The sequence below is a fragment of the Bombus terrestris genome, chromosome 2 (assembly GCF_910591885.1).
Source record: "Bombus terrestris chromosome 2, iyBomTerr1.2, whole genome shotgun sequence".
Classification (NCBI taxonomy): Eukaryota; Metazoa; Arthropoda; class Insecta; order Hymenoptera; family Apidae; genus Bombus; species Bombus terrestris.
The window spans coordinates 12,795,479-12,814,239 of record NC_063270.1 but is presented as its reverse complement, the minus strand read 5'-3'; the positions used below and the strand labels follow the sequence as shown (position 1 = coordinate 12,814,239).

Sequence of the window (18,761 nt, the reverse complement as noted above, 5' to 3'; positions counted from 1 at the left end):
CCGCCTCTACGAAAGGAATAAATTAACGTAAGCAAGCGCTCGATGATCAGTCGTTTTTTTTTTGCTTAAAAGCCATCGATATATACGACGATTCTGCAGATCTTCCGCTTTTTCATCGTTTTTTAAACGTATCAGATTATACGCGACGTTCAATTCGTATCTGTCTTTGTTTTATGTATTGGACGCGCTACTGTTGCATTCTATGAAACACTGGTTGATGAATATGCTGCTGTTTCTTGGACGTTTCAAGACCAAACGGGGCTCTCACCTTTGTAACGTTTTGTAAGCATTTGCTTATAATAAGAATGACATCAGCGATCTGAAATAAACCGCTGCGTTATCCAAATCGACGTGCATCCTGTCGTTTACTTTAAATGGAAATATTCGTTATCTGTTTAAAGCTGAATTATTCAAGCGAATGGCGTTCAATTTTTCAGGGGAATTTTCAGTATCGGAACTAGATGACACTTTGCAAAAGTCGCCTTCGTCGATCGTCTACCAGATTGTCAGACGTTCTATTCGAAAGATCGATGCTTCCTGTTGCTGTGTCTGGCTCGTATAGATGGAACGCGGGGCCTGCAGGGATAAACGTACTGTGCAACGTTTCATCGTCTATCTTTTTTCACCCTGTTTTTTGTACCTCGATTCTGCATCCTGCAGAAGTGCAGCCTTGAAAGCTAGCTCGGTCGCATCGCTCGTGCAGACAGTTTCTTGGTTGTCTTATTACAGATAACGATAACGCATACCGAGTCACGGAGGTAGATAAAAATACGAACTGCATCCTCCCCTTTGACGTTAATGGGCAACGGTTTTATTGCTTGTGAAAATGACCAGGCACCCGGTTCTTTGTCTTGCTTTCGAGCTTTTTCATTTACGCTGACGCATCGCATGTTTCAATTAATAAATAAAACATTAATTCCGTCGTGCTATTGTACGAAACTTGAATAATACATTTTATCTTCTAAAATTCCTCAACAAAAAAAACATAGCACAACTGGTGCCCGGAATAAAATAATCGCGATAAGCGTCACGTAAAAAAAGAAGAAAGAGAAAAACAAAAAAGTCGATGAAAAATAGGGAATATCGAGGAAAGTTTATCAAACAGGTAACGACTCGAACGATTTTGTATCGATGTAGACTCGCGATGCTTTTTTTCCATCGCCCGTCTAAAGTTGCGATATTTTCTCTCTTTTCTCCGACTGCAAAACGGCCCGTTATCCCGTGGAGGGCAATAACGAGACTCTTGAACATGATCGTATGATGAAACTCGCTTCAATCGGAAGATTTCGTTCCAAGGTGCCGGGTGAAAAATGCAAACGCCAGTTAACGTGAACTGTGCACATGCATACGTATCTGCATACAACTCGACAAACTTATTGCACGAATGCGTTTAACAACTATGATTTCCGACTGTAAAAATCGCGTATCGATATCACTGACGCATCCATGGCGTTCCGTGAAGCAACTGTTGATATTGATTTTCTGAGTTACTCGTTATTCGATGTCCTGGATATTTTGATAAGCTACTCTTCCCTGAACGTTGTAACAGTTACTGGAAATTAAACATCTGCAGTTTCTCGTGTAATCCCATAAGTTGCTCGATTCCTTGATTGGTTGTAATTTTGAACCGGCTACGAATCACATAAGAGAATTGATAGCTATTGTATAAACTCGTTTGCTACATAGTTAACAATTAAGATCGCGATTCCTGTAAATACGTACAGCCACTGTTAAAAATATTTGAATTATTACCGTAACAAAGTTTTATAAATACGTTACGTATATTATGTAAATCTTTCTTGAAATTTTATTAGCATCGAAATGACACACGATTATCGTAATTATGGTGGTAGAATTTAGAACCAACGTAGATCTGTATATGAAAGTTACAAGACGTTTATTACAATGATATATCTAATAAAACTGTATCGTATATGTCGTATGAACAGTTGCCTTAAGTATATAGTTGTTAAATGTGCTAAAAGTGCGTGAATGTGTTAAAATATTTTGTACCTTCTATGTACATTCTCGAATTTGTTTTAAACTCTACCGGTGTGATCGTCACAGTTGTATTTCAATGTTGTAATCATTTTTCTAACACACGTACTATATTAAGAAAAAGTTTCCATAAGTGTTTAAATACTTTAATGATTTACTGTATATATGGAACACTAATGGAATAGTCTTTCCCAAGGTAATTTGATAGTTTGATCGTTGGTGACTCGTAATCACATAGCCGGAGTTCTAATATCTCGCGTGGTTTCCGTTTGTCTGTCACTCGAGGTTCTCACAAACGTAAACACTCTTCAATTTCACTCCATTGATATTGTAATATCCATTTACAAAAAATTATACGCGACTAATTTTCACTGTTGATGGACTATTTGTCAGAAATCGAATATTATTCCTATTACGAATTTAGTCGGCAGGAAACGCCGATATGGCGCCCAATCGATCGAGTTTACGACCACGCATCCCAGAATTATCCATCGTACGCAATTATGACTTCCCATTTAGCCACGCTCCCCCGGCTTTCCTTTCTTGCCGATGTTCTCGCGCAATTTTAGGTGGATCGATCGAGAAGTTCCGACCGCGTCCTAATGGTTGCCGCGTTAATACACGTGGAAGGGTAGCCTCTATAATTTGCGCGGCGTGCATGTATGTACGGAACGGGCGACCAGAAAACAAGCAGAGAAAATGATCGTCGGCCTAGTCGAGTCGGTGCTTTCGAGCGATTCGTTTCTTGCCTGAAAATTTGCACAGCTTATCGATCCTCCGCGGTTCAACGCTTTTGTACCAGATCCTTCCACTTGCGATTCGACCGTTCTTACGGTGTAGTGTAGGTGAAACTTCTTATTTTAATTTCCTTGCGAAAACACTGGGATATTCGTTTGGAGCAAATTGTTTTCAGATATTCGGAGTAATACTCGTTTACGATAAATCTACATACATAGAACATTTTCCATGTATAGCATATTCTCCACGTGTTCCGGCTCGAGTTTCGTTCGTTCGCCAGTTTCAACGTGTCAGTCCTCTTCAGCGTCGTGCCACGGTGTTTACAGAACGTCAGCACACTGTGAGTCGATGCAATAGCTAGAATCCACGAGCTGCGATCGCGAAAGCTTCCGATAAATCTACTAGGTCGAACGAGTGTGAGCAACTTCCTGGTAAAAATCTACTTGGCATACGTAAGCCTTTAGAAACATCGAGAACGTCTGAATAAAATTTCTTCTGAATAAGCGTTTACCCAAGTACTCCGATTAAGTCGATAAATCGTTGGTCTACACCCAGGCGTTGTTTTGAAAGATAGTGAAACAAGATCGGAGGAACGTTCCAGCAACTATCAAGCGGTTTGGCAGTCTCACAATGGGTCGAGAGATTCACCAGAGTCTACGAGGCGATCGATCGCGTTGTAGCGAAAACTGCGATCGGTGTGCGTGCACCTTTAAGTACATAGCCTGGAGATACACCATCGATCGTTGCAGAGGTCGACGTACTCGCGTTAGCTCGAACTTTCGTGCAATTTATTGTCCTGTTCTTAGAGCGAACGATCCGTTGTGTCGGATCGGAGTCGAAGCTGAACCATGTTCGCGGTTGCTCGACCGATTGAACGCCATCTGCGAAGGTCAATTAGCGGTAAAATTCATTATGAAACGAAGCAAAAAGAGACTGCTGGAAGGAGCTGGCCAGAGTAGTACGGTTCGCTGGTTACGATAAACCTTCCTGAGAGCCGAAACTTCGAGCGCGAGAACTTCGCGAAATTTTCTGTTACGAAAATTAGCCAAGTCGCTAATCTAATTTTGTAACTTGTCTTTTTATCAAAGTTTAACGTATCTAAAAGCTTAGAACGTTCTATTCTTATCACGAGTATGACACGTTTCGATCGGTTGTTTTTTATCTTTTCGTCGATGGTCGTCAATTTCCTGATAACATCAAGGTTATCAGTCGATCTCGATGAATTCCTTTTCCAGTTAAGAGAAGCGAAAGCTGACGGTGTGACGATTTCCCTCTGTTCTTCTGCGAAACCGGTCGCGCCCGACAGTATACAGTAGCTAAACAAGCTGCACGGTAGTTTTCTAGTGCCTTCATTGTTCAATGTCAGCGTTTCTTGTTCGACTCGGTCTAAGCTAGATGATTGCTAGACGCGTAGTGTATAGAAAACCAGAGAGGCTTTCGGCAAAGAAAAATCGCGTAACAGCCGGTCTGCCGTTTTTCTTCGTGATCTCTATAGCTGCCAAGAAATGCTACTTTCTTCGAGATATTTTCGTAAGTACGCCTGTTCTCGATGGGTACGAAAGAGTCGATCGAACTTCTTCCATTGTCTATGCATACGTAACCTCTGATACGAAAAGTCGAAAATATTTCATCAAATTCAACATTCTCTTGCCCTCAAAGAGAAAATATTATCGCTTCACTGAAATAATCTTTCGATAGAGTCCAGTAAATATTCCCATGCAAATGCAAGTGGAGGCAATACGGGACCCTAAAAAGGGAAATATTCCGTGGCAGACTCTTTCGAACGGTTCTCCATGTCTAGACGTACCTTCGTGTTTCATCTGCCTAAGGCGTCGTTGGAATTCCTCGCTCGGAGGGAAAACTGAAATTTTCTCCGACTACGGTGCACCAAAACTCCATTTCCCTTTTTCCAGTGTCCGCGTCGCGTCACGGCGTCGTCGCCTAACGGGTGGGAGGAGGGAAGCGAGGGGTGGGAGAAGGAAAGTTTCGAACACAGCCTCGAGGTGGCAAGCAACGGGATCTCGAATGATTGATAGGAACAGGCAACGTTGCACACTCGTATCGTGATCCTAGGGTAGAAATATAAGCTGGCTGGAATAAAATTCGCGTTCACCTGTGCGATTCAGATGCAAATGCAGAAGGCACACTGGTTGTGCAACTAACTTTTAAAGACTTTCTCGTTCTGCCGCGTTCTTGGTGCGGTTAGTAACACGACGCGAAGGATACGAAAACAGTGGCTCTGCAGTCTTCGATGTACGCGCGCAGGCTCAACAATGTATTCGAACATTTGTAGATGCGCTTTATGAATACATTATGCGTATTATGCGACGCATTTTGAAATTTCATTAGCGCTTTTATGAAATTCAACTATCACGAGCGTAAACTCTGGAACCAATCTGAAGATATTTAACATTTTTCATACGCTTCAGATAGCTGTTCATGCTGTATACTAATTTCTTATTAGATATATGCGCAAGAGATATCCTTGCAGCAGATATCGCGTAGCTTTTGTATACGAGTACGTTTTCAGATTAGTTTCAAATTCGGCCAATATAATCGCGATAGCGTGTCTGTTTATAGCGTTAATGAAATTTCAAAATGTTTTACATAACGTATACAATATGCATGTAAAAGTTGTCTATAATACGAGTTGTAAATAATTAAATACATTCGTAAGCCAGTGTAAGCCTATAGATCTAAGTTAATACGAAGGTCTTGCTAACTATAGAACTTGTCTAATTGGTATATATTAGAAATTAGTCGTGTTTATGGAGTAGCACAGTTGGACACCGTTCACGAGAATTAAGATAAAAACATTTTTATTATCCCTATCGTATACTGGAAAAACAATTCAATTGTCTTGAGTTCTTCACTCTTGCTTTCCTTATTTTTTTCTATTAACCCGGGTGGAGTTGAGATCGAGCTCGTTCTCAGAAACTCGGATTATTGACATTGGCATTTTTCTGTTTATATAGACTATCGCGCACGTTAATGGCTGCCAGGGTCGTCGGCTAGGAGCCGTTTAACGAAGTTTCGTGCTGCCAGTGCTATAATACAGCCCGTAACCGATGAGTGTAAGTATCAATCGATCGGGCTCATATTCATTCCCGATCCGTGGAATCTCGTTATTCGCGTAACGTTCCGGTTTTTATCCTCCGTGATCGTAGTTTGTCGACCTGTACGGGTTCATTGTTAGACGCCGCGTCGCATATTTCCGCGCGCGTGACGCGAAAACCACGGACAGCTCGTTTGTTCGACGCGTTTTTACATAGCTCGTTGCAACGTCGATTTTTCGATTGTTTCGCATATGTTTGCCAATTTTTTTTTCCATGTAACGAGGAAGACACGAGAGGGAGTTCGTAAATACGAGAGTCAGTCGTGTCATCTCTCTAGCCGAGTCGTCGTATCGAATTAAAACGACCCGGTCGAATTAAGTCTAATAAAACGCGGCCGGTTCTGCGTCCGAGGCGCGTTCATTTAGTTCGGTTAAATGATCGGATTCAGAGATGCCGCGTAGGCCGCATAAGCAGCACATAAATTAATTAGAACGATGCTGGAACGGTTACGTCACACGACAGCGCGTAATCGTGCGATGCAAAGTAAGTATAATTGTGGAAATAAAAAGAATTTCCGGGATAGAGCGTCGCATGATTCTTGACGCAGATACTGCGTTCATTCGCGAGAAACGTATTGATAATTACTAGCTACTCAATGTTTATGCAAATTTGAAGGTACAAAAACAAACAGAACGCGTCTAATATGCAAAAGTATGGAAAATATTTAAAGTGAAGTATTTATTACACCATTTAATTGGCAAAACAGATTTTAGATTAGGTATATCCATTTTTTTAATTATTAGGTTGTTTGGAAAATTCATAGCGAAATTTATTAAGCAATTAAAGCAATTTAGAAATATTTCCACGGAATTAAGATTTTATCGAATCATTCGCTTCTCGTTTAATAATCCTTCTATTTCTCTATAATTTTCTTAAATACAGAGCAGAATTCTATATCGATTTTCCAATACGCTACGAACTCGATATTTCCGAACAACTCGATACATCCATATAAATATGAAATTATATAATTTGATAATCGTATTTAGAATACCATTTTTTATATAAATGTTTTTTTTTTGAACAGGTTAGGTTGGCAGGCGGACATATGGTGAAGCAGAGGAGGTTTATCGGAAATACGAATAACAAGATGATCAACATACGAGAATATTTATAGGCTTTTTAGGTGAAATCGTGGAATATATACGTGTCCATATACACCGTGTATAGGATCAGTGAACGACGAGTGAACACGCGGATCGATTTGCATGCCGCTGAAGGAGAGCACACGGCCTCGTAGCCACGACGCAACCGGTCACGTTCCGATAGGCGACAAATTGTAAAACGTGTGCGCTGCCCAGGTATCCAGAGTGAATGTAAAATAAACGATCTTCGATAGATTTCAGAGGACGACAGCAGCGGCGCGTACATACGCGTCCGTTTAGTTATGATTAGCCTCTGCGATAACAGCCTGATTTCTCATTTTTACATAATCCTGGCGAGATGTTTGATTTTCACGTGCAGGTAAGTGGAACGTTTCGTGTAACTGCTCATATTCTGAACTCGCCTCCACGGTACAAGTATGGAATAATTCATGTCTCTGTCGTTTCAGATCCGATTTATCGAGCGTTCGTACGAGAAACGAATTTGAAGAGGTTTTCGTGGAAGCGTGTTAAAGATAAAATACAGCGAAGAAAAATTGAGATAAAGAACGAGGAAAACATGAGTCCTTCGTAACACGCGCTGCAAAGAAAGATCAACTATTGATACAGCTGCCGTATATGCTCGTTCACGCAATTGTTGCTCAGCGAGTTCGTGCTTTGTGTTAGACAGGTACATACGTCCATCGACGTACTTTCTAATACGCCTCTGATCGCTACAAAGAAAAGGGATAGATCTTTCGCCAGGTTTCTCGCCTCCTCTCTCGTCTGTGCCTGGTCAATCGCGAATCGTCTGGTGAAAGTCGCCTCTCTCAACCAGGCGATTACGTACCGCTAACATTCGTCCTCGTGCGATCGACCAGGCACAGTGGAAAATTTATGGCCGGACGAGAGAATGGCGAGAAGTTTGTCGTGATTTTCGCGTGTTGGCGATTCTATCATGGGCGTAATTCTTTTCACGAGAAAGCGACAGTAGGAGAATCTAGAAAGCGATGTAACTATATAAAGGTCAGAATAGAATGAATCGCTGAAACGGTCGTTATTTCCTCGATAAGCATCCAAGCGGGAAGGTTTGCGCCTTTTGCTTCGAATTGGAATTTCAACGATGCGAAACTCGCGGAATTTCCGATCGATTGAGAATCAGACTGGGGATTGGATATTTGAAATAGCGAAGGGTAAAAGACGCGAAGAAATCTACGCGGCGAATATACCCGTTCACATTTCATGCGCGTGGTACCATCTCAATGGTGTTCTGTCGCAATATGCTTTCGAAGCAAATGGTAAGAGACCTTCCGCTAAATATTGGTTAATGTCAAGCTTATTCGACGGCACTTTATCATCATTTAGCGGCAACTCCACTCGAATGTCATTCCGAGTTCTCGTTATTAAATTGTCGTCTTCCGAGTAGCGTTATTCAAGTATTCGAGGATCTCGCGACAATGGAATCGTTATTTGTACTATCTACCTACGACCTACCTACTAACTACCTTGTTTCAATTGCGTCTTACTAACGTACCAAATGCTTTTTGCAGGTTTTTCTTAGGTTTCCAGCGATTCTAGTATTTCTAAAGAGATAGAGGACAAGCCAAAGTAAACCAGTGATATTTTTTATGCAGTATTTTTCTTCCATTATTGCGAATGAAATAAAGCGAGCGAGAAAGAGAGAAGAAGTGACTAACGAGTCGTATTTGTTGAAAAATTTAAGAGGATTAAGAATATATTAATATACTGGATGAGTTTTTAAACACCAGAGAGATTTTTTTATTTTTTTCTACGACTCGAGCGCCGACATCGGCAGATTTCCTTCAAAATGGTGAGTACCACGAAGTCGTTTAAAAGCGCAACGTTTATCGTATTATTTTTGGAAATATTGTATCTTATTGCTACGAAATTGACTTCGTTTTCGAAATAAGTGTTAACGCTGACTGTCTCAAAAGAATCGCGAAGCGTTCTCCAGTGTTTCCAGGACACGATGCGTGAAATCGTGGCAAGCCACAAAATGAAAAGCAAATAAAAAAAAAAAAAAAGAGGAAAAAGAGATAATAATCGTGGCGAAGAGTCACGAGGCTTTCATTGAAGCGCTCAATTTATATCAGCATGGTAGGCGATGTGTTGGCAGCTACACAATTGTTTTACTGCATCGATGCCGGCGCATCTCGACTCGGTCCATCGCGCTTAATTATAATTAATGAATCGACCTGTGCGTTGCCTGGATTTATTTTCGCAGCACGTTCGTCGCCTATAGTCGCATAAGCGTTTGAAAGTTTATGAAGTATGGAAGTTTATAACGAAGGCAATATTCGTTTCATAATCTTTTCAACGACTTCTCAGAGAAACGAGCAATTTGCAACACTTGATTCTACAGTCGAAACTTTAATTCATTCTTAGTACAAAAATAAAAGGAAAAGTGGAAGGTCGGCAATAATTTCCAAATGGTTCTGCCAAACTACACGAAGCGTACTTGTGAAATTTATACACGCGTTTATATCCCGTTTACGATTCACCACCGCTTCCGGTTGATTCATTGTCTAATTCAAGCGATCACAGGATTTCATCATGAGTCGATATTGTCGAAACAAAACGTCTCATTTACCAAGTCGTACGCATTACGACGTCCTATTTGAAAACATAGATAATTTAATGTATATAAATTGCTCTTAACCATTGGCAACAAAAAGCACATGGAAGAATGTGCGTCCACTTAGCAGCGAACGTTGTTTACAATCATACTTGTTATGTATCAAGGATAAAGCTTTAATTCGCCACAATTCTTCTTTTAAACTCGAACGATTTATAGGAACGAGTAAAGAGGCGCTCGATCAATTTGATACATTGTGAGACGAACCACGTAACGCGTTTATTACCAGCAAGTTCCTACTACGAACGAGAATAACATTCGATACTAAACTAGGTTAACATCCTGCTGCCTCCAGCAAATGTGTACTTTCTCTGGAATAAAATATCCAGTTAACGCAACGACTAGCGGGCACGTTTAAAAAGCAACATCTTCGTCGCCATCGTAGTTTTCTAAGTTTCGTAGTATTCACTTCGAAATGAGCGCGAAAATATGGCGCAAGAGAGGTGCGTCTCACCGACACCACGTCGAGCGAACCGTGCTTATTCCTTTATTCTTGTCAGACCAATGGGGCGTCTGTTTCGCGGGAGAAAAGAAGAAAACGCGCGACAATAATACGGAGGAAACGAGGGTGACCCGAATCCGAAAGGCAAATGAAGCCACAGTCGAGCGGACGTTCAACGCTCGACCACATGGAAAACTCGCGTGTATCAGCGGTTTTCCATATCTCTAGCCGCTGTAGTTCGCATTTTCCGGCGGTGTTGCGCGAGAGCGCGATTAACCCGGGTCTCCAAACTCTGCACCGGTGAAGAATAATTAGCGGTGATACGGTTCACGAAACCAGTATTAATCGGTTTGGAAATAATAGATGCCGCTGCGGCGATTAAGCACGGGGGAAAAAGATACGCGTACGCGGCGAGTATCACGATAATGTCGTTTAATTAGCCAGCACATGCTTGTCGCGTGACGTTATACGAGGTTGGAAACGCGACGTGGCTAGTTGAGTGAAAACCCTCCAATTTGTCCTGGAGTTTGTTTCGTTCTATATATGTATACTTGTTTCAGTCGTCTGCATTCTGTTTCGTGTCAAACTCCGTGTTGGACTCTATATCCAGCTTGTATAGCGAGTGATTGAATTCGAAGTACGATCCATCGTTCGTTGCGAATCGCTTCACGTCGATAGATTCGCTTTTTTCTCCTCTGTATTTGCGATTTGAAAATAGTACGGACGATTGTAAAAATTGTTCCCGAGCTTTAGCACGGCCGTCGTTTCAGCTTTCCTTTTTGTTCCATATATGGAATCGAATAGACCGTAACATAGATCATTAATTCGAATATATATGATAGAGTTTTCCATAATAACCAACGCTTTCTAATAAAAAGATGGATTATCTGATAGCGTATTGTTAGGAGAAAACCGATCGTTTCACGATCCTGTATGTTGCGCTCGAGCCTTTATCAATGATCTATTGTGTTGTTAGATATCACCGTGGCGCGTACATCGAATCAATGTTTGTAATGCAATGCTTCAAATATCGAAGGTAGTTAATCAATTTATAGAGTAATCTCGTTAAATTCAAATTTGTGTCTCGATTCAATTTCAAGTTTCCCGATAGCTGTTGCCATTACATCAATCCGAAAATATCAACGAATAGTGTTCGACTCGAGGCGAACTCGTGAATCGTATTTTGAAGCGGATGAGAAACGAACGTTGGTACGTTCGAACCGGAAGTTTTTGTTTCGGTTACAGAGTTATGATTACATGGTTGGGTACTTCTATAGAAGAGATGAAATAATGAGTGGATGCGCGGTTCAGAAACGTCCTAGTGAACTGGAGATGGAGCGTTGGTTTCGCGATAACGGCTATGATTTTCGTCGGGCGCGGGTTAAGCAAGCGATAAAATATCGTTGGCCATCAATTCGTTCGTTTTCATTGCCTCTATTTTTCACCGTTGTAATCCGTCAATAAATTCTGGAAGAAGATAAACTGCCACTACGGTCCGTTGCAAAAATAGGAGCATCGTTACAGAGTATCGACGTTAAAAACTGCAATAAAGCAATAAAAAAGAGAAAAGAAATTGTTAAATTATTCGTCAGCAATTGGAAGTTACATCTATCGATTCATTTTATAAACAAAGCTTTTGAACTCGTCTTCGTACCGTGTTACGCTAACTAAGCGTTTACGTATTGTCACATATATGTTATTTAACATCGTGTTTTCTTATTTGAATTTCCACGAGTCATAAGCATAAGTTGCTTTCCTTTCTTTTTTACTTTGTCCTATTATCATATCAGGTATTAATGGCTGACGTGGATGACGAGCGGGAAAATTACAGAAGTGTGATAATTCGCGCGATAAATATTTTTGAGCTCGACCACGCGATTCTGTGGCACGGTGATACTGCTCGGCGAATCTCGGTTCGGTCTATTTCTGATTTACTCGACACGGTTTACGAAATCCTTCGTTGAAAGCGCTACGCGGTTATATTTCGGGTGCACTCCGGTTTATTTAACGCAGGGAAAACACAAACATCGTGTTTGATTAATCACTGAGAAAATCAGTAAAAATCAAGCATAGGATAGTTTTTCGCGAATATCTTCTCCTTTAACGTTAACAAGCTTTGATTTCTTTATTAGTCGTATCGTCCAACCATCGTACCAGTTAAGAGTCTGTTAAGTCTCCATCTATCCAACGATGGAGTTCACGAAGCTGAGGAAAATCGAACAATTTTATTCAATTACTCCTATTACCGTGGATTTTCCATCGTTCAGTCGATCATCTATCATCATCTACGCTACTAGTTGTATAACGTGCAATGTTGAAATTCTGATCTATCCCCTAGAACACACGCTATTACTTGGTTTAAACGATGTCAATAGAACTCGACCCGTGCGGATCGCTTACGATCGATCGATTCACGAGCGACCGTATCCGAGTGTCATGATTTCATTTGGTTGCGAAATACGCTCCGATCGGTTCATAGGGTTCGTGTCACGATCCGTGCGTGACTCGTGAATGCGTAGTTGCATGTCGCCGATCGAACGTCGCGTCGTCGTCGAGTTCGAGGTCCCGAGGTCGCGTTTCGTTGGTCGATCGTTCAAGAATGGCTTCGCGACGACGGTCTACAGGGACTTCTATTTCTGTCGACCACAGCGACGCGACCTGTCGTGCGTTGACTTCGTTTCAATAATTCACGTTGATTACGCCCGGAACCAATTCGAACCGCTCTTATTCTATTAACCGCTCTTTCCACGCGATCGTTCCACCGCAGCGTGGGCTCCGTTGCAAAAGTGGACGCCGAGATTTCGCGAACGATCATGACTGGCGTATTTTTGGAACAGGCTGACCTGACAGAGACGGATACCGAAGTTTCGTGAACAATTTAAACGTACCGTATATGCAAGGTTTCGCAGAGCGAAGGATGATAGATGAGAAGCGATATACAGGTGTTGGCTAGTCATACGAATTTTTCATAACTTTTGCAACTTTTCAGAAATCTTAATCCTAATAACAGAAGTATAGACGCTTTTATTTTCTTACTTTAACCTCAGTCTCGCGCTCTTCTACTATAAACGAGTGGATATTTTATGCATTTCAAAGTTCTACTACGTCTTAATGGAACCATCGAAAACAATCGCGATACTCGACTGCAGAATCGTTTTTCAACCGTACGTTACTCGAGGCTGAAAAGATCTCAGAAACAGCACGATCATCGTCGTTGATAATTCAAAGATCTTTCATTATTTCTGCTCCTTCTGTTCTCTATCTCGTGTTCTTCGGGTAGAATTAAACGAGCGTGTGCAACGAGAGAGTGCACCCCTCGAAAGGGTGTGTAAAAAATCGTCTCAACCCCTTTTCAGCAACGTTTCCAGTGTCGCACCTTTTCTTCACTAGTTCCCGAGGGGTTGTTCTCCCTGTTTTGTTCCTGGTTGCGGGCTGTTCGCGGACCCGCAACCGTGAATCGCGTTAATGCTCGTGCTGCGATTTATGGATGTTGCCTGTGCATCCCTCGGGCAGAAAGAGAAACACAAAGCAACAGAGAAAAATGGAAACAAAGAAAGGAGCGCTCGTGAGAAGTGAAATAGTGAGAAGGGTTAGCGTTCTGGCGAAAATAAAATCGAATGTGAAACTGCGGCCGAGGGGAATCTTTCTTTGAGAGCTGCTCGTTTCGCTCGCCAGAGTCACTGATTGTTATTTCAGAGTCAGCTTTGCAATTTCAACGCTCTCGCAACACGACGATCATTTTTACGCGACCATATCGATAACAAATGTTGTACTGTCGTTAGCTGTTGATGTAGTTATGGCAACACGTTTCGTATTATCCCGACGATATCGCTTAAAATTAGTTATCGTGATACTTCGTAAGCTATATTTCGCGAGTCTGTAATTTGTTCAACTCCTATGTTGGCAACCAAAATCTTTATACTCGTTTGGTAATTATAATTGGGCGCCCTGAGTTTATTTTTTCCACACATCAAATATAGAATGATAGTTCTCATCTCAATTCTATATTTCCCCTAAAACGTCTTTCGTTTCTGTGGTTCATCAAGTACAGTTGTAAACAAACAATTCATGTCAAAAAATTATATATGCATATAGCCTGATACTAAAGTTACTTATCACTCTTTTGCACATACGAAAATTTTCAATTTTCCCGCTCTATATATTTCGGTTCATTAATGAAGGGAATGTTATTTTCATTACGAACTTGTCTACGTTTCACGATATATATACCGATCGCCAGATAATTTTATAAATATATCTAAAGTTCTTGTACTTATAATTTCTCTGCACGATCTTATTTTAGAAATGCAAATAGTAAAAATAACCAAGAAATGGAAATTTAGCGTGGTTTTGTGCCAAAAAGAACGTAGCAAATTGCCAACATAAGGATTGTCTTCGCGATGGAATGCAAACGCGCGCGATTGCATGACGCTCATAATTGGAAAAAATAGTACGAACGTTGAATGTTACGCGGATTGGATTACGTGTCAGGTAAAATTTGCGGATGAGGATGGAAAGAGGAAAGAGCGCAAGGGAGTGACGCGATGCGAGATGAACATTTCTGGTTCAGGTTTCGATTCCGCCTGTCGCCGCACGGCTACCGCGCGTAATCCGCTTTGCGGACGCGTGCGAACTTTTAATACCTCGGCCCGTGTTCGCCATCAGGCCGCGTAAGTAGAAAGTCTGACCCGGAGATTCAAATCCTGAAACATCGAAACGAGCGCAACGAGTTTTCCCTAAAAAAAAGAGAGGTGCAATAAACTGTGGAAGTTTAACTTTAACGTGTTTTGCATTTCTGCTAGCAAGGACACGCGAAAGCTGCAGATTTCTCTTCCACCCCATTTTTTTTATAGTCGTTTAAAGGGAATTACGTTTAAACGTACTATAAAACGGGTCATGACATCGCGACTTTAAAACAGCTTCTAAATATTAATGGATAACTGTATTTTTCATCGTTGATCAAAATCATTTGAATTAGTCACTGGAATAGCGTTTCTGTATTTCCGTTTTTGCTTCTGTGGTCGCATTATAGAGCAATTTTTGAAGTTCTTTCTTATCCTTTTATATCGCGAAGAAAATCTTTTGGAAAGACCCCCAACCTGATTGATTTTTCACAGATTCAAACAAACGAAACAATGTAGTACTTCCTTTGCTTCCAGCAAGATTTCCTTCCAATTTTGCACAATATGTATACGGTAACAGTCGCTCGTCTTAAGAAGAAGAACTATGTTTCGGAACTATGCAGTTAACGATAAACACTAAATAGCGTAGCTACGTGAAGAGATTTTCGTCCGCTTTAATATATGTGATATTACAAGCCCGCGATTTTCCCTTCAGGAGGATCGGCGGGCGGCTCTCTTGGCCGTTTGAAGACTTGCTGAGTGGCACTCTATTAGAGAAAAAGCATTGTATAAAGATAAACGAGTTGTCAGGTGTAACGCGTTCGTTTATCTTGACGTTTCTTAAGTTTATAGCATAAAAGCATTGTGTTGTAGCTAATTTCGTTTTTATCTGAAGAATGAACTAGTATCGCTTATTTAATGACGATTGAGCTATTATTCCAAAGACTAACGTTTCTTTTTACTTTTTTGTTTGCTTTCAGTAAATTTAACGATACCATTAGCCAGGTACATAATTGTCACTTTACTTTTCAAAAGAAAGCAATATATTGGGTTGGTAACTAAGTGATTTTGTCATTAGGTGATAATGACAAAATCTGCAATCACTTAGTTGCCAACTCAACATTTACATAACAAAAGATAATATAATTCACCGTAAATTCCAAAGTTTTTGAACACTGCACTATTATCATATTTCTCATTCTTTTTCAAAATTTGTCAACTTGATCATCACAATTTTTAAATGGTTCAAATATGATTTCATAGATGATGGCGAGTCATTTCTCAAAATTCATGTATCCTTTCACAGCGTAGAAATTGTTAATCACGCGTACGAAAGATACAATTTTGACTAATGAAATAAAGATAGATATTCGTCGATGTAAATGGTATAAACGGACCGCGTAAGTTCGAATTGCATGAAATCATCGGATGTAAGCCGTGGGTGATCACAAAGGCTGTCTACGCGTGTATTGTAACCTTCGTTTGGTAGGCACCCGCTGTTTGATTCGTAGCGAGCAGAAGAGCCATTCTGTCCTTTCTCTGTCCTTCGTTAATCGACTCTTCTCGTAATGTAAAACTCGCGTTTCCATGTCGATGGATTTCGTCAATATGCGAGAACGCGAGATACACGGAATTAATGATATTGATTATTCTCTTTAATTTCGATCGTAATTTAAATTAAAGGACCGACGAGAGTATTCCTTTGTCACGTCTGAGTGAACGTCTCCTTTATGACTTCCATGCAACGCATCGTCGATATTTCTTTTCGAACACGAATCGTTTGTCGAATTGGTCGAGAACGATAGCAAAAGAGGGTTGGAGAGACTGAACAGAGAAAGCAAATAGACGATCTCGATTGTATCTAATTAACGTTGTTGTAAATATCCAGTGTCTCGCAACAAATCGATTCTGTTTACGGTTTGCTGACATCGAATAAATTACAAGCAATGTCGAGTCCCTGCATTAATTATGAATTATCTATCGTGCGCGTGGCCGCGACGATATCAGCGCGTACAGGGGAGTTTCTATGGAAAAGCGATCGCTGCTAGTTGAGCGTGAAATAAGCTTTCTACGATCGAGAAAGAAAAAGGCACAAGAGTATCCGATGTTCTTTGAGAACGCTGCAATCTTATCCTCCGTTTTTCTTTTTAACGATCATAAACAGCGAGATATTAGAATCGTAATTTTCGCAAACTCCAGTGTCTTGACACAATATACCGATACTCGTACCCTTTTCCTCTTTTTTTCTTTTTTTCTCTGTTCTTTTATTTCTTTCTTACTTCGAGTCTGAGAACAGTTTATGGCTTATACAAAGCTTTTCGATTGATTCTCGTTAAACGAGCTGTTTGACACTGGCACGGAAAATATATACCGTCGAGTTATGAGAGCCGAAGAACGTCAAGGATGTGGTAGTCAAGGAGGTAAAACGTATATTAAAGGAGAGAAAAGAAGAAGGATCTGCTCCAGACGTTGCATCTTGATGTTATTAAATGGCTTTTTCTGCTTCACCCACACCTTCGTAATGTTTCTGAGCCTTCCGAAGGCTTTTTTTGCTCTCCACTGTCTGATCCCTCGGTTGTTCTTCATTCCATTTTTTTTTTTATCTTTCATTGCCTCCTCTCCCATTTTTCCGCCGTGAAAACACTGTCCGCACTTTGCCTTCTCTTGCACGACGTACTTACTCCCTTTTTTTTTCAAATCGTAAATTGCTCTCGGTTCTTTTTTACCTAGAACGTGCCCTTTCCGTGCTAGAATTCTTTAAAGATTTTCTTTCTCTCTTGTTCCTTCTCTTGTTCCACCGTGGAACGTACGTTATTGGGGTCCTTCGAGTTACGATATCTTCTACGAAAATTCTTCGCCGTCCTGAGAACTCGAATCGTTTGACGACTTTGATAACGTGTTTCGTAATAAGAGTCTCGTCACAACGTATTTTCATTGTGCAATTGTATCTTTTTTTCTCTTTTGAAATCGCGTTTATCTTTCTGATTCTTCTCTGTCGTAAAACAAATAGAACAAGAGACATCACGAATAATCTTTCAACAAACTTCCCTTGTTTGCTGACATTTCTTGGAAGTTTTGCTGCAATTTGCAGCTGAAAAAGCACTTCAAACCACTTGAGAGGAATATTTATTCTCTTCCCGAAATCTTCCCGATTTGTAGGTAAAACGTTTGTCAATTACGCTATCGACAGCTATTCTCGCCTTCGGTTTTCGTTATTTATCCTCAGGCAATCTATTTCCTCTAATCAAGTTAATCAACTACTAACACTTTCGATCTATTTTTCAACAATTATGAAGGGTTATATAAAACTCTCCGCTAGCATCTATTATTACACCATCTGCCCTATCTATTTCGTCGCTGTTATACTATTTATAACCATCCTGTCAATCGTATCAATTTCAATCAAACCTCAATGAAGATCAATCACTCATCGTTTACCAAGTCGTTGCCCTTAAGCATGTATCTTGTATTTCTGTCCACCCTATCGTTCTACGCGACCTTAACTCAATCTACTGCAACCAAAAATTTTTCCCTAAATTTAACGTAATTTCCTCACACACGGTATCGTTATCGCTTACGTATTTTGCACAGGCGGATTTGCCAGTAATTTTAGGGTCGATTCGAAGTCCAATGCTCGGCTACAATCTCCTCGAATGGATACCAATTAAAATAACTGGCCGGGGGTATGTACGGCTTCGAGGCCGGCGACGGTTCAAAGGGGGTTCAGAGGTCGTTGGAGTGCTTTCATAACTGTTAATAGGAAACAATTGCCGTCTCGATTAAATTCCACTGAACTATTACGGGCGTCGTCGACATCGTGCCGTAAGGAGGAAGCGGGGCTCCGGCTTTCGGTCTTGCAGTTTCGAGGTTACTGGCCTTTCTCGATTCTCCTACCTCCGCCGGGATTCCTCTTGCGTACCGCTTCCTAGTTTTCCGTGCTGTTGTTTGGCCGTGCACGGCTCTGTATTACTGTAATAGTCAAACTGGCCTTTCGAAGCGATTTCGTAGTCCAGGTCGTGATTTGTCGCGATACCAGCGAACGCCAGATTCCGTGATTTCCAAGTAATGCCGGTCCGAACGAGGTCACGGTTCTGAATGCCGTAGAAT

At 41.0% G+C, this 18,761-nt stretch overlaps 1 protein-coding gene across 3 annotated transcripts in view; it reads left to right on the top strand.

The window, feature by feature from the left end:
* The window catches only part of LOC100650108 (multidrug resistance protein homolog 49), a 72,395-nt gene that overhangs the window by 3,708 nt on the left and 49,926 nt on the right, over positions 1-18,761 (top strand). For 2 of the 3 annotated variants that reach the window (XM_048412740.1, XM_048412731.1), the window contains exons 2-5: positions 5,712-5,810; positions 6,880-7,316; positions 7,405-7,625; positions 8,485-8,765. The gene's annotated coding sequence lies outside the window, so the exon portion shown is untranslated. Of the gene's footprint in view, positions 1-5,711; positions 5,811-6,194; positions 6,336-6,879; positions 7,317-7,404; positions 7,626-8,484; positions 8,766-18,761 lie in introns of those variants that run through there. The other variant, XM_048412732.1, reaches the window with a different exon arrangement.